This window comes from Pan troglodytes, chromosome 19 (genome assembly GCF_028858775.2).
Source record: "Pan troglodytes isolate AG18354 chromosome 19, NHGRI_mPanTro3-v2.0_pri, whole genome shotgun sequence".
NCBI classification, from domain to species: Eukaryota; Metazoa; Chordata; class Mammalia; order Primates; family Hominidae; genus Pan; species Pan troglodytes.
The window spans coordinates 19,980,980-19,996,495 of record NC_072417.2 but is presented as its reverse complement, the minus strand read 5'-3'; the positions used below and the strand labels follow the sequence as shown (position 1 = coordinate 19,996,495).

The 15,516-nt window shown below is 48.0% G+C and overlaps 2 protein-coding genes across 14 annotated transcripts in view; one reads left to right on the top strand and one right to left on the bottom strand.

Moving 5' to 3' along the window:
• Nucleotides 1-12,585, bottom strand: part of CBX1 (chromobox 1) — a 39,568-nt gene extending 26,983 nt beyond the window's left edge. For 2 of the 6 annotated variants that reach the window (NM_001252558.4, XM_054669853.2), the window contains exon 1: nucleotides 6,189-6,404. The gene's annotated coding sequence lies outside the window, so the exon portion shown is untranslated. Of the gene's footprint in view, nucleotides 1-5,675; nucleotides 5,774-6,188; nucleotides 6,416-12,409 lie in introns of those variants that run through there. The other 4 variants (XM_054669852.2, XM_063798090.1, XM_054669854.2 and 1 more) reach the window with 4 other exon arrangements.
• The window catches only part of SNX11 (sorting nexin 11), a 21,518-nt gene continuing 12,109 nt past the window's right edge, over nucleotides 6,108-15,516 (top strand). The window contains exons 1-2 of one of the 8 annotated variants that reach the window (XM_063798070.1): nucleotides 6,108-6,495; nucleotides 12,013-12,441. The gene's annotated coding sequence lies outside the window, so the exon portion shown is untranslated. 8 annotated transcript variants of the gene reach the window in all.

Genomic DNA, 15,516 nt, shown 5'->3' with positions numbered 1-15,516 from the left:
GAGAAACCCCATCTCTACTAAAAATGCAAAATTAGCCAGGCATGGTGGTACACGCCTGTAATCCCATCTACCTGAGAGGCTGAGGTTGCGGTGAGCCGAGATTGCACCATTGCACTCCAGCCTGGGCAACAAGAACAAAACTCCATCTCAAAAAAAAAAAAAAAAAAAAAAAAAAGGATGACTGTCTCAGAAGCATCAGGGAATAGAATTCCAAAGCTATAAGCTTTTAAGGGAATAAGCAGCAAGATAAATCTGATCCATAAGCCCTAAAGAGAAAACAAGAAAGAAGTACCTTTTGTTGAAAGAATCAGCAACTACATACCAATCATCAAAAGGCAGGTGAAGGCATGTGTAGTATATTCAGGTGGTAGTCTTGTTTCTAAACTGCTTGTAGTCTGTAAGCTGTGGCTGTTTGCAAAGCAAATGCTTTCCAGATGGAAAACTTGACTAAGCAGAAAACAAGAACTTATGCCACACACAGTTAGCAGGAGTTTCTTTTTTTTTGGAGATGGAGTCTTGCTCTTTCACCCAGGCTAGAGTACAGTGGTGCAATCTCGGCTCCCTGCAACCTCCGCCTCCCAGGTTCAAGCAGTTCTCCTGCCTCAGCCTCCCGAGTCACTGGGATTACAGGCATGCACCACCACGCCCAGCTAATTGTGTATTTTTAGTAGAGACGGAGTTTCTCCATGTTGGTCAGGCTGGTCTTCAGTTCCCACCTGAGGTGATCCACCCATCTAGGCCTCCCATAGTGCTGGTATTATAGGCGTGAGCCATCACGCCCAGTCAGGAGTTTCATTTTTAAAGGAACACCAGCCCTTGAATTCCAGAGGATCTAAGGCTAGAATGCTGGTGTGCGAATACATTTTGAATTTTATCTGAGATGTGTTCTGAAACTTGGAAAACCCCTTGAGTATGTTGACATGGATATTTTGACACAGATTTTTGGGTTGAGAGGCCACAAGAGTCTACAAATGTTAGTATGGACACAGAGATACCTCAAGCTATCTTTCAAAGGTGAATTTAAGATAAAATAAAAGTGGTTAGAAAGCTAGACCAGAATTATGACTACATTGGAAACGTATCAAAACACCACAGTGGCCAGGCATGGTGGCTCACACCTGCAATCCCAGCACTTTGAGAGGCTGAGGTGGGTGGATCACTTGAGGTCAGGATTTCAAGACCAGCCCGGCCAACATGGTGAGACCTCATCTCTACTAAAAATACGAAAAAAGTTAGCTGGGCATGGTGGTGTGCACCTGTATTCCTAGCTCCTCAGGAGGCTGAGGCAGGAGAATCACTTGAACCTGGGAGGTGGAAGCTGCAGTGAGCTGCGTGGAGTGCACCACTGCACTCCAGCCTGGGTGACAGAGCAAGACTTGTCTAAAAAAAGAAAAGAAAACCAAAAACCACCACAGTGGGCCAGGTGCAGTGGCTCATGTCTGTAATCCCAGTACTTTGGGAGGGTGAGGTGGGAAGATTACTTGAGGCCAGGAGTTCGAAACTAGCCTGGGCAACATAGTGAGTCCCTGCCTCTATTTGTGTGAGAAAAATAAAAGTTCAAAAACCCCCACCACAAGTTGGGCGTGGTGGCTCACGCCTGTAATCTTTGCACTTTGGAGGCCAAGGAGGGTGGATCACCTGAGGTCAGGAGTTGAAGACCAACCTGGCCAACATGATGAAACCCCATCTCTACTAAAAAAATACAAAAAATTAGCCAGGTGTGGTGGCAGGCGCCTGTAATTCCAGCTACTTAGGAGGCCTGAGGCAGGAGAATCACTTGAACCGAGGAGGCGGAGGTTGCAGTAAGCTGAGATTGCGCCACTGCACTCCAGCCTGGGCAACAAGAGCGAAACTCCGTCTCAAAAAAAGAAAAAAAAAAACGCCACCACATCGTACCCCATAAGGATACACCATTCTTGTCAGTTAAAAATTAATACTATAGGCTGGGCGCAGTGGCTCACGCCTGTAATCCCAACACTTTGGGTGGCCGAGGAGGGTAGATCACCCGAGGTCAGGAGTTCAAGACCAGCCTGGCCAACATGGCAAGACCCCCATCTCTACTAAAAATACAAAAATTAGCTGGGCGTTGTCGGGGCCCCCTGGTAGTCCCAGCTACTCCGGAGGCTGAAGCAGGAGGATCGCTTGAACCTGGGAGGCGGAGGTTGCAGTGAGCTGAGATCGCGCCACTGCACTCCAGCTTTGGCGACAGAGCAAGACTCTGTCTCAAAAAAAAAAAAATAAAAATTAATACCATAGTTCCGTTACGCACTCAAAGTGTCAACTATTATTTTAAAAGGCACAATTTCACAGACAAATTAGGTCGCCCCCTTCTGGTCATCAAAGTATAAATGCTAAAGGCAGGAAAGATTTAATACAAGTTATTCTATGCAAATATTGACAAGATCTAAATTTGTCCATATCTGAGTAACTTCTCCAAATAACCTTGGAAAGGCTATTCAGTTTTTCAACAGACATTGCTACTGGTAAATTATTGCTCAGGTCAATACAAAGGACACAGAAGATTTTTCAAGATTCTTTTAAAACAGATATATTCAAGCTATTTGCTTGCTGACAAAACCCAGAATCTGAGGCCTGAGGTATTTAAAACGGCCAGTTGCACAGCCTGTAAACCTTTTCTATATTTAGTACCAGAGTGAGTACAAAACTGAAGCTAACCATTCTGGGCAACAGAGACTGTCCCTACAAAAAAGAAGCCATGCATGGTGGCATGAGACTGTAGTCCTAGCTACTCAAGAGGCTGTGGTGGGAGGACTGCTTGTGTCCAGGAGGTTGAGGCTTCAGTGAGCCATGATGCCACCACTGCACTCCAGCCTGGCAACAGAGCGACACTCTGTCTTAAAAAAACAAAAAACAAACAAACAAACAAAAACAAAGAAACTAACTGAGGCTAAGACAAACATGGCAAAGCAACAGCTTAACTCTGCCAAATGTCACAGACACAGGACAAGCAAACTACTATGCACATTAATTTGGCTGAGTTCTCAGAATGGATCTCAAAGCTCCTCTATTCATCATTCATTCATCAACAATCTGAACGGCCTACTATGTGCCAGGCACTAATGAACAAGAAGTGCGTCCCCATTTTTTCATTTTTCTTTTTTTGAGACAGAGTTTCGCTCTTGTTGCCCAGGCTGGAGTGCAATAGCGCGATCTCGGCTCATGGCAACCTCCGCCTCTCGGGTTCAAACGATTCTCCTGCCTCAGCCTCCCAAGTAGCTGGGATTACAGGTGTGCACCACCACGCCCAGCTAATTTTGTATTTTTAGTAGAGACGGGGCCAGTATGGCCCCATTTTATGGGAGCCCATAAACTAGCAATTAGCCTTCTACACCAGAAACTCTTCGTGGAAAGAACCTATGAAGTGAAAATCTACCAAATCTAATGCAAAATCTCTTACACCACTGCAGATAGGATTTTTTTTTTTAAAAAGGGAGGTTTTGCTAGATAAACCACTAGAGGATGCCAAAATTTAATGAATTATTTTCAAATGGTGTGAACAACAAAGAGAAACATTTTCCTAGTCCTTAAAATGGGCACAAGAATGAGTGCTATCTTTCTTTAGAGGTATAGTTTGTAAATTATAGGTATCCTGTATTCAGAAATGCAGAAGACCAGGGTAACTTACTTACCACTAGGCTTCTATTTACATTCAAAACTATTTATTTCACACACCATCTATCTATCTATCATCTATCTTTTCTTTTTTTTGAGACAGAGTCTCGCTCTGTTGCCCGGGCTGGAGTGCAGTGGCGCGGATCTCGGCTCACTGCAACCTCTGCCTCCCAGGTTCAAGCTATTCTCCTGCCTCAGCCTCCTGAGTAGCTGGGACTACAGGCATGCGCCACTAGGCCCAGCTAATTTCGTATTTTTAGTAGAGACAGGGTTTCACCATGTTGGTTGGCCAGGATGGTCTCGATCTCTTGACCTCATGATCCGCCCGCCTCAGCCTCCCAAAGTGCTGGGATTACAGGCGTAAGCCACCGCGTCCGGCCCTTTTTTTTTTTTTTTTTTTGAGACAGAGTCTCCCTCTGTTGCCCAGGCTGGAGGGCGGCGGCGCCAATCTCGGCACACTGCAACCTCTGCCTCAGGTTCAAGCGATTCTCCTGCCTCAGCCTCCCAAGTAGCTGGGACTACAGGCGCCCGCCACCACACCGGGCTAATTTTTCTATTTTCAGTAGAGACGGGGTTTCACCATGTTGGCCAGGCTGGTCTCGAACTCCAGACCTCAGGTGATCCGCCCACCTCAGACTCCCAAAGTGCTGGGATGACAGGCTTGAGCCACTGCGCCCGACCCTACTATTTATTTTTTTAATGAGAAACAATTTAGGATACAGCAGCCATTGAAGAAAAATATCACCACAGGGAAAACCGTAAACGACTTCAGGTCCTCCACTCCCCTGAAGCTTCATTAAGGTGCCACCGGTTTCAATACAAGTGCTTTTCAATCACACCACTTTCATATAAAAGTCTATAAGGCACCTAGGGAGGAACACCGGCATTAATTTCCCCATGGTATTCCTGAATCTATTCCAAAGCCTTGGACCTTTCACAATCTTTCCAAACTGCTGATGTGACTCTTAACACAATTGAGGAGGCTACTTTACCCTGGGCTAGGGGTTCTAGTATATAACTGATTATAGCTGAACTTTTTGTAAATTCCACCTCAATTGCGTTAAACCAACACGTCTAAATGTAACACCAATTTATGAAAAACCCTCATTTGAAACTTTGAAAAAGAGGTAAAATATGGCCAGGCGCAGTGGCTCACGCCTATAATCCCAGCACTTTGGGAGGCCGAGGCGGGAGGATCACGAGGTCAGGAGTTCGAGACCAGCGTGACCAGTACGGTGAAACCCCGTCTCTACTAAAAATACAAAAATTAGCCGGGCGTGGTGGCGTGTGCCTGTAATCCCAGCTAGTCGGGAGGCTGAGGCAAGAGAATCGCATGAATCCGGGAGGTGGAGGTTGCAGTGAGCCAAGATCGCACCGCTGCACTCCAGCCTGGGCAACAGAGGAAGACTCTTCTCAAAAAAAAAAAAAAAAAAAAAAAAAAAGAGGTAAAATATAGCTCACTCTATTCAAATTTTCCAACAAGGAAAAGCTGGCTAAAAACAGAAGGGCCCACGAAACAAATATTACCTCACAATCTCACATAATTTTCCTATGTCTCCCAATTTCTCGCACCTCACACGATCTCACAATCTCTCACTACCTCACGCCGTTCCTTAACTATTAACTCATCTACATATTTTTACAATTTCATCACCTTTGTGAGACCAGTTACGATCCCACACAAAAACGTACGGAACTAATTTTGAATCAAAGCAAGAACTGCACTTGGACTTTTTTAACTCCCCAAAGGAATCATGGAGTGAAGGTAGTAGGAAACCTGGAAAAGTGAAAAAAGCGTATTCCATCCTTTCTTCGCACATTATTCTTACAGCCTCCCCACTGTAAGGACCCATCAGGATGCAAGGGCGGCCTGCTTTCCCCTTTTTTCTTACATACCTTACAGAAATATTCTCGGGATCTCCGCCCTACTTATCCTAACAGCTCCTCCCCTTCCAGAGTCAGGCCCAGCAAACGCCTGCCCCTCCCCCTCCGTGTCCCCTTTCCCAATTTATTCCACACATCTCCTCCTCCAATCAGCACACCTTGTGCGGCCCTGGGTCCTCTTCCAATTCACTCGACGTTACTCCTCCGTAGTCCTGCAAAGCCAGGTTCCTCTGGCAGTCCCGGCCGGACCCGGCGTCTTCCGAATACAGTTACAAACCTCGGGTTGTGCGGTCGTCAGTGCCTCCTCACGCCTGTCCCCGCCTCAAGCCTGTCCCCTTCCGCCCTATCCCGCAGCCGCCCAGCCAAGCAACATTGTTCCAGACCACCCGGGCCCCGAAGAGCGGCCCCCAAGTGCTCGGCCCACCCCCAAGCACTCAGTCTCTGGCTCAGGATTCGCGCCCCGCCCTCTCCATCCTTCACGCAGCTGGCACCGACGCCTCAGCGACAGGCGAAGAGCTCAGCGCGGGAAGCGGAGAAGCAGGACGCTGGACCCGGGCGCGCTCCCCGCTCCTAACCTCCGCCTCGAAAGCGCGGCCCCTCACGCAGGGCTCCCGCCGCCGCCGCCGCCGCGCCCCCTCCCCCAGCTCTCCCGCCTCCAGCGGGCTCCTCACCTCAGAGCAGCGCCCAAGAGCCCGAGAGGAATCGGTGCTGCGCTACTGGCGCGTCGCGTCGGGTCGCCTGGGGGAGTGGCGCCCAGGAAGGCAGCAAGCCGGGTGGCCGCAGTGGCGTCCCTCACTGAAGCGGCGTACCGCAGGCCCCGGCCAACGGCCCTCCCCTCAGCCGAACAAAAGAGCCTCGCACTCTGCGCTGCCCGCCGCTCGCACCGCGCAGGCGCAACGACCCGCCGCACGGCACCATGGGCCTCGGGGGTCTGTCCAAGACTACAAGGCCCGAAGCGCAGCGCGCCGCGCACGCACAGTAGGCGAGGGTGGTAGGGACTTATAGTTTTTAAACTGTAACGGTGGAGAGATTGCAGCGTAGAGCGTTGTAACCTAGAATATTAGAACATATGGGCCAGGGGCAGTCGCTCACGCCTGTCATCCCAGCACTTTGGGAGGCCGAGGCGGGTGGATCACCTGAGGTCAGGAGTTCCAGACCAGCCTTACCAACAAGGTGAAACCCTGTCTCTACTAAAAATGCAAAAATTAGCCGAGCGTGGTGGCAGGCGCCTGTAGTCCCAGCTACTCAGGAGGCTGAGACAAGAATTGCTTGAACTTGGGAGGCGGAGCTTGCAGTGAGCCGCGATCCAGCCACTGCGATCCAGCCTGGGCGATGGAGCGAGACTCCATCTCAAAAAAAAAAAAAAAAAAAAAAATTAGAACGTATTATTTTTATAAGCGAGCCCCCGATGCTTGGCCCCCCAAAAATCAACCACTTCTGGACAGTTCGGTAATTCACATCCTCAAAATTTTTGAATCTTAGATTCTTCACGAGAACTTTATCATATCGCCGCTGCCTCAAATTTCCAATGATTTCTTAGTCCTCAATCTCTGCCTCCTCAAATCTCTGTAAAATTCCTACTCACGCCGGCACGGTGGCTCAAGCCTATAATCCCAACACTTGGGGAGGCGGAGGTGGGTGGATCACTTGAGGTCAGGGTTTCAAGACCAGCCTGGCCAACATGGTGAAACCCCATCTCTACTAAAATACAAAAATTAGCTGGGCGTCGTGGTGGGCGCCTGTAGTGCCAGCTACTCGGGAGGCTGAGGGAGGAGAATCGCTTGAACCCAGGAGGTGGAGGTTGCAGTGAGCCGAGATCACGCCATTGCACTCCAGCCTGGGCAACAAGAGCAAAACTTTGTCTAAAAAAAAAAAAAATACTGTTCAGTGTTAAGATTACTTCCCCTTCGAGGTCTTCCCTGATTCCCTAGAGTAGGTTAGGTCCCCCCATAGGCCTCTCATAGCTTCCTGAATTTCCCCCTTTTCACTGGCTGTGCCACAAAAATGTCCTCTTTTTCATTGTAAGTTGTGCTCACCTTTTTCAGTGTCATTAATCTCCGTCAGCACCTTTCACCCAATCATCCCAAGGAAACACACAATTAGGAAAAAAACATGTTTTTAAGCCACAATATAACTAAAGTTTTTTTTTTTTATTTTAAAGTATCCTTCTAATCAGGAGGAAGAGGGAAACTCTATTGCACTCTACCCCAAAAGGCAAGAGTTTGCATTTATAAGACAGTTTTGCTGATGCAGGCACTGTTCAGGGCTCTGGAGAACTGTCACGTAAGAAAAACCCAGCCCAGCAATATCATAATAGAGTTTAGTTAAAAGGGCTTCAAGAAAGCACAGAGAAGATGAGAGGTGAAGCCAGCTGGACTTCCTGGGTCGAGTGGGGACTTGGAGAACTTTTCTGTCTTACAAGAGGATTGTGAAATGCACCAATCAGCGCTCTGTACCTAGCAAGGGGATTGTAAAATATACCAATCAGCACTCTGTAAAAACACACCAATCAGCCCTCTGTAGCTAGCAAGAGGATTGTAAAATGCACCAATCGGCAGGAATCTAAAAGTAGCCAATCACGGGGAGGATTGAAAAAAGGGCACTCTGATAGGACAGAAATGGAAAATGGGCGGGGACAAATAAGGGGGTAAAAGCTGGCCCCCTGCCCCCCAACCCGTTCCCGTTAGCCCGCAGCAGCAACCTGCTCAGGTCAGTTTCCACGCTATGGAGGCTTTGTTCTTTTGCGTTCTTTCGCTCTTCACAATAAATCTTGCTGCTGCTCACTCTTTGGGTCCCTGCCAGCTTTAAGAGCTGTTTTTAACACTCACCATGAAGGTCCGCGGCTTCATTGTTTAAGTCAGGGAGACCACAAACCCACCGGAAGGAATCAACTCCGGACACAAAGAGAGCAATTCTTCCTGAAACATTTGGGCTGGGTTTCTATGAAGAAGCAAGTGAGAAGCAAGCATCTCCTCACTTCCTCCTGTAGTGTACTGTTTTTGACTGATGATAATGATGAGAAAATTAGTTGTAATGATAATTAGCTACTATTAATGAGTGCTTTTTTTTTTTCCACCCCTGAGGCAGAGTCTTGCACTGTCGCCCAGGCTGGAGTGCAATGGCAAGATCTCGGCTCACTGCAACCTCCGCCTCCCGGGTTCATGCAATTCTCCTGCCTCAGCCTCCCAAGTAACTGGGATTACAAGTGCATGCCACCATGCACAGCTAATTTTTTTGTATTTTAGTAGAGACGGGGGTTTCACCATGTTGCCCAGGCTGGTCTTGAACTCCTGAGTTCAGGCAATCCACCCGTCTCAACCTCCCAAAGTGCTAAGATTACAGGCATGAGCCACCACGCCTGGTTTATTTTTTATTTTATTTTATTTATTTATTATTATAATTTTTTGAGATGGAGTCTAACTCTGTCACCCAGGCTGGAGTGCAGTGGCATGATCTGGTTCACTGCAACCTCCACCTCCCGGGTTCAAGCAATTATCCAGCCTCGGTCTCCCAAGTAGCTGGGATTACAGGTGCCCACCACCATGCCCAGCTAATTTTTTTGTTTCCCGAGACTGAGTCTTGCTCTGTCACCCAGGCTGGAGGGCAGTGGTGAGATCTCGGCTCACCGCAACCTCCACCTCCCGCGTTCAAGCAATTATCCAGCCTCAGTCTCCTAAGTAGTTGGGTTTACAGTTGCCCGCCACCGTGCCTGGCTAATTTTTGTAATTTTAGTAGAGGGAGGTTTCACCATGTTGGCCAGGCTGGTCTCGAACTCCTGACCTCAAGTGGTCCCACTGCCTCCGCCTACCAAAGTGCTGGGATTACAGGTGTGAGCCACCGCACCCAGCCTTAATTTTTGTATTTTTGGTAGAGACGGGTTTTCACTGTGTTTTCAGGCTGGTCTTGAACTCCTAACCTTGTGATCCCCCCGTTGCAGCCTCCCAAAGTGCTGGCGTTACAAATGTGAGCCACCACACCCGGCCTATTTTTTTTTTTTTTTTTTTGAGACAGGATGTTACTCCCTCTCCTAGGCTGAAGTGCAGTAGTGCAATCACGGTTCACTGCAGTCTCAACTCCCCAGGCCCAAGTCATCTTTCCCCCTCAGCCTCCTGAGTAGCTTTGAGCCACACCTTACTCAGCTAATTTTTTCTATTTTGTAGAGCCAGAGTCTTGTCACATTGTCCAGGCTGGTCTGGAACTCCTGGGCTCAAGCAGGCCTTGACCTGTCTCGGCCTCCCAAAGTGCTGGGATTACAGATGTGAGCCACCATGCCTGGCCATAAATTCTTGATTGATTTAATCTCATTTCTATCTAACACCCAAACCATATTTCTGTCTACATAAAATGCTGCCATCCCTAATTCCTTGTATTGAGCTGAATTCTGCTCCCCATGGAGATGCCACCTATTTTCCCTAATTCTGGCATCTGTAGCCACACAGTAAGCCTTATCTTTCTTTCATATGTTTCTTCTAATATTGAAGTTCAGCCATCATGTTCCCTGAGGTCTCTATTTAAATGTCATCATTTTCCTAAACTGTACATTACAGGACAACAGTTTCAGATGTATCATATTTATTGTGTTAGTAAATTCTGGCTCTTATATGTGTGTTTCAAGGTGGAGAGGGCCATCACTGCCTTTGTCCTGTATACCATTCTTTTTTTTTTTTTTTTTTTTTTTTTTGAGACGGAGTCTCACTTTGTCACTAGGCTGGAGTGCAGTGGCATGATCTTGGCTCACTGAAGCCTCTGCCTCCCGGGTTTAAGTGATTCTCCTGCCTCAGTCTCCCGACTAGCTGGAATTACAATCACACACCACCAGATGGTCTCAATCTCTTGAGAGTTCAAGACCAGGCTGGGCAATATAGTGAGACCTCATCTATACAAATAATAATAAAAAATTAGTCGGGCATGGTGGCACACACGTGTGGTCCCAGCTACTTAGGAGGCTTGGGTGGCAGGATCACTTGAGCCCAGGAGGTTGAGGCTGTCTTAATATTAAGACATGTGAGGCTAGGAACGGTGGCTCATGCCTGTAATCCCAGCACTTTGGGAAGCCAAGGCGGGTGGATCATGAGGTCAGGAGTTCAAGACCAGCCTGACCAATATGGTGAAACCCCATCTCTACTAAAAATACAAAAATTAGCCGGGCATGGTGGCACGTGCCTGTAATCCCAGCTAGTCAGTAGGCAGTTTCTTGAGACTTTCCTGATGAGATCAGTGATGAATTTAATAAATGTGATTTTTTTTACATTGAATAAATGCATCAACATTGGCTGATCTGCATAACTCTGTACCAGTATTTTCTAAATGGCTTGACTCCCTATCACACTTAACCTTTAAGAAATGACTCCATCTCCAAGGTGGTGTGTACTTAAAAATAAATAAATAAACACTTCCAGTCTCGGCAACATAGGGAGACCCTATGTTGTATAAAATTTTAAAAACTTAAAAAATTGTATAAAAATTTTAAGAATTAACCGAGTATGGTGGCACACGCCTGCGGTCCCAGCAGCTCCAAGGGCTGAGGAGGGAGGATGGCTTGAGCCCTGGAGGTTGAGGCTGCAGTGAGCTGTGATCCTGCCACTGCACTCCAGCCTGGGCAACAGAGCAGGACCCTGTCTCAAAAAAACAAAGAAAAGTTACCATTTGTTGAATTTGGGTAGTATCAAAGAAGAGTATTCAGAATTGTTTGAGAAGGCTAAAAATACTCTTCCTTTTCTCAACTACATATCTATATAAGACTGAATTTTCTTAATGTACCAAAACAACAGAGCACAACAGAGAAAGGGGAAGCACATAGGAGAATCCAGCTATCTTCCTTTTTATTTATTTATTTTTTACAATGGAGTCTCCCAGGCTGGAGTGTAATGGCGCGATCTTGTCTCACTGCAACCTCCGATTCCTGGGTTCAAGCAATCCCCCTGCGTCAGTCTCCTGAATAGCTGGGATTACAGGTGCCCATGACCACGCCCAGCTAATTTTTGTAGTTTTAGTAGAGACGGGGTTTCACCATGTTGGCCAGGCTGGTCTCGAACTCCTGACCTCAGGTAATCCACCCGCCTCCGCCTCCCAAATTGGTGGAAGTACAGGCGTGAGGCACTGTGCCCGGCCCCTTTCTTTTCTTTCCTTTCTTTTCTTCCTTTTAGCTCTCTCTCTTTTTTTCAGACAGGGTCTTGCTCTGCAGTGATCAGGGCTCACTGCAGCCTCGAACCCCTGGGTTCAAGCCATCCTCCTGTCTCAGCCTCCCGAGTAGCTGGGACTACAGGCGCGTGCCACCATGCCCGGCTAATTTTTAAAATATTTTGCAGAGGCGAGGGTCTCCCTAAGTTGGTAGGGCGTGTCTCAAGCTTGGCCTCAAGCGATCCTCCCGCCTCGGCCTCCCTAATAGCATTGGGATTACAGGCGTGAGCCACCGCGCTAGGCTTGCTGAAATTATCTTTAAATAAGTTGTTAAAAGACCACCAACACATTGAACGGCTTTCTCTTGCTCCCTAGCTGCATGATATCGCTTCGAGTTTGTTTCGGTGTGAGCAATCTGAGTCGCCGGACCCTCTCGAGTCTGACTTTCACTCTGACAATCGGTCCGTGGCTTTACGAATCAGAATCGGAATCCCCTTGATAGCTCCGCTGGGGAACAGCAAACTACGAGGTTCAAATGGTGGCTCTCGGGACTTAGTGAGGATCCAGGGATGTGGGCTTCCTAAAGCCCCCAACCTCCCACACCGCAGACTATCCCTCGCATAGCGGGAACAAGAGTAACAACCCCCTTACACCCCTCTGCTCCCGGGACCCACTGGCTGCTCGTCGCTGACGCCCCCTGGCCGCTGATTGGCTTCCCCTGACAGTGGGCGGAACGCGGCCCCGGATTGGATATCCATTCGCCGTCCCTCACCCGGCACCTGCGTCCACTCTCCAGCGTCCCAAGTGAGTGGAGGGGGGATCCCGACTCCAGTCCCGGGCCTTGGCCAGCGGAGCCGCGCTATTCGGAAGCGGGAATCCCACTCAGAGCCCGGGCCTGTAGGGGCGGGGCGTCCCGGGCACACGGGATTGGGGCGTCTCCCGTCGTGCACCGGGGCACCGGCGACTCACCCGGAAGGAGAAGCCGTGATCTGGCTATATGGTGGGGCGCGGGCGGTGTCGCTGTGGGGAGCTGGTGCTGTTCTCAGGTGAGAGGGCGTGGGCGGGGCCCGGGGAGTGGGTGCTGCTCTCCTGTGAGGGGGCGTGGGCTTGAGCGTCAGTAGTGGCACTCGGGATGGTGGCATCGCTTTACATCCTAGGGAGGGACTCTCTTACCACCCGGGATTAAGGCAAGGGCTTGCTCGAGATCCAAGAAAGGAAACCCGGCTTTTCAGTTTACCTTTAAAGTATATCTTTCACTTCCTACCCCCCAAGCTTAATCGGAAAGAAAGAAGGACCATGTGGACCTTTCGGTCCTAGTTTGTTGAGAATGGAGAAAGAGTGGCCGTAGTAAAAGACTCTGGGGACATTTACTTAAATGGCTAAGACTGGGGGCAATGGCGAGTATTTTACGTGGACACGGGAGACTTGGCGGTAGATTGTCGTCGCCTTTGTTACTTACCTTCCAAGTGAAAGGCGTAGGTTAGAGATGGACAAAAAGATGGAGCATAACTGCTTGGTTGAGATCACACAGAGCTTGGTCAGAACTGGGAGCTTCCTCTGTTTAGTACCTGTGATATTTATAATTGGAGCGAGAGCTTTTTGAATTGCTTTCTGCCATCTGGCACTAAAGGCTCAAGATTGAGTAAGAAGGGACGGTAGTCTCAGTAGTTCCATCTACTTTTATCACCTGATTTGTTTCTTAACCTGTCTCTTGAAGTTGTTTAAATGGGAGAGAAAATAAATGGTGAGACTAAAGCCTTGCATTGTTACTATATTAGAAAGCTTTACGATGAATCTACCTTGTAAACAGCAAACAATCGGGTACTCACCAGAGCTACTGGTGCTCGTACAGGTGAAGAAAGTAAAGGAAACTTCAGATGTGGTTGAAAGGGCCCAGGAAATGTAGTTAACACTAAGTTATGTAACTAGCTATGGTCACTGACTCTAGCCTTATTTGGATGAAGTACAGATCCATCTCCCAGATCAGAGAACTAAAGTTAGGAACTTCCTGCTGCTTCTCCAGAGGCAGAACTGAGCTTTTTCTTTTGAGGAGTGGTGTCTGTGGGGAGGAATCTAATGGAGAAGAGTGGTTGCTAGAAATTACTACTTGGTGTCTAGGTTTTTGTATTTGTTCCAGTGTTTGTTTGTTTTTGAGACAGGGTCTCGCTCTGTCGCCCAGGCTGGAGTGCAATGGTGTGATCTTGGCTCATTGCAGCCTCCGCCTCCTGGGTTCCAGCGATTCTCATGCCTCAGTCTCCGGAGTAGCTGGGAGTACAGGCCTGTGCCACCATGCCCAGCTAATTTTTGTATTTTTAGTAGAGACGGAGTTTTGCCGTGTTGGCCAGGCTGTTCTTGAACTCCTGGCCTCAAGTGTTCTGCCCGCCTCAGCTTCCCAAAGTGTTGGATTACAGGCATGAGCCACTGGGCCAGCCCAGTGTTTTTAAGGACAGTTACAACAGAAACTTTCTTTCTTTTTTTTTTTTTGAGACGGAGTCTCACTCTGTTGCCAGGATGGAGTGCAGTGGCGCGATCTCGGCTCACTGCAACCTCCACCTCCTGGGTTCAACTGATTCTTCTGCCTCAGTCTCCCGAGTAGCTGGGACTACAGGCACGCGCCACCATGCCCAGCTAATTTTTGTATTTTTAGTAAAGAAAGGGTTTCACCATGTTGGCCAGGATGGTCTCAATCTCTTGACCTCGTATTTCGCCCGCCTCGGCCTCCCAAAGTGCTGGGATTACAGACGTGAGCCACCGCACCCGGCCCATCTGGAGGTTTTTTTTTGTGTGTGTTTTTTTTTTTTTTTGACAACGGAGTCTTGCACTGTCGCCTGGGCTGGAGTGCAGTGGCGCGATCTCGGCTCACTGCAACCTCCGCCTCCCGGGTTCAAGTGATTCTCCTGCTTCAGTCTCCCAGGTAGGTGGGATTACAGGCGCCTGCCACCAGGCCCAGCTAATTTTTTTTATTTTTAGTAGAGACGGAGTTTCATTATGTTGGCCAGGCTGGTGTCTGGAGGTTTTTAAAAAGCCAGTTCATAGCTATTTGTTTCTGAGTGGTATTGGCCCCAAAGGAAAGAAGAATTTCTTCATGAAGGTAGTGCAGGGCCCTATACAAACTTCCTGAGACCAAGGGTATGATGATCATTTCGTTCCTAAATGATGGTCCTGAATTTGACAAACCTTTTTCAAGGCACAAAAGATGTATGAGCTCCACTGAGTGGACGACTGTGATTTCCTTGTCATCGTCTTTCCCGTTGTTAGTTTTGTTTAAAGACACTTCAGAATATTTAACTCTCTGCTCCTGTGCTGGCAGTTTATCCAATGCCTGCAAAGAGAAGAGAAAAAAAAAACTTAAGGAGGTTCATTGTTCACAGCAAATAGGTCTGCTCTTTTTGGTCTCAGACATTTGACTGATATCTGGAATGTTATATATGGGTTGTTATGGAATTGGAATTTCCCACCTTTCAGTTCAGGACCCCTTGGAGGTGGTGGCTGCATCAGATAAAAATCAGATTGTCAGCAAGAATACCATTTAAGATGGTACTGAAATCACAAAACCTTAGGTTTGCTCAATATTGTGTAGCCCAATTTTGTCATGGACCATGCAGCTTCGTTTCTGCATGCAGTGTTTGTCTGTGGAGATACTTCTGGTATATTGGAGAGAATTGAAAAAGTGGTTTGCTTTGCTAATTTCATGGTGTAAATGAGTTCCCCTTCTTTTGAAATGTTAGCCTTGTGTTAGCAAAACATAAAATAGAAGGAAACTCATTACACAGTCTTCTAATGGTAAGGCAGAACTAATAAGAGAATGTGTTTAAAATTAATTGTGGGACTGTAAAAATGAGTGGGTATGTGAATGGGTACGGGATGGGGGAGGAGAGG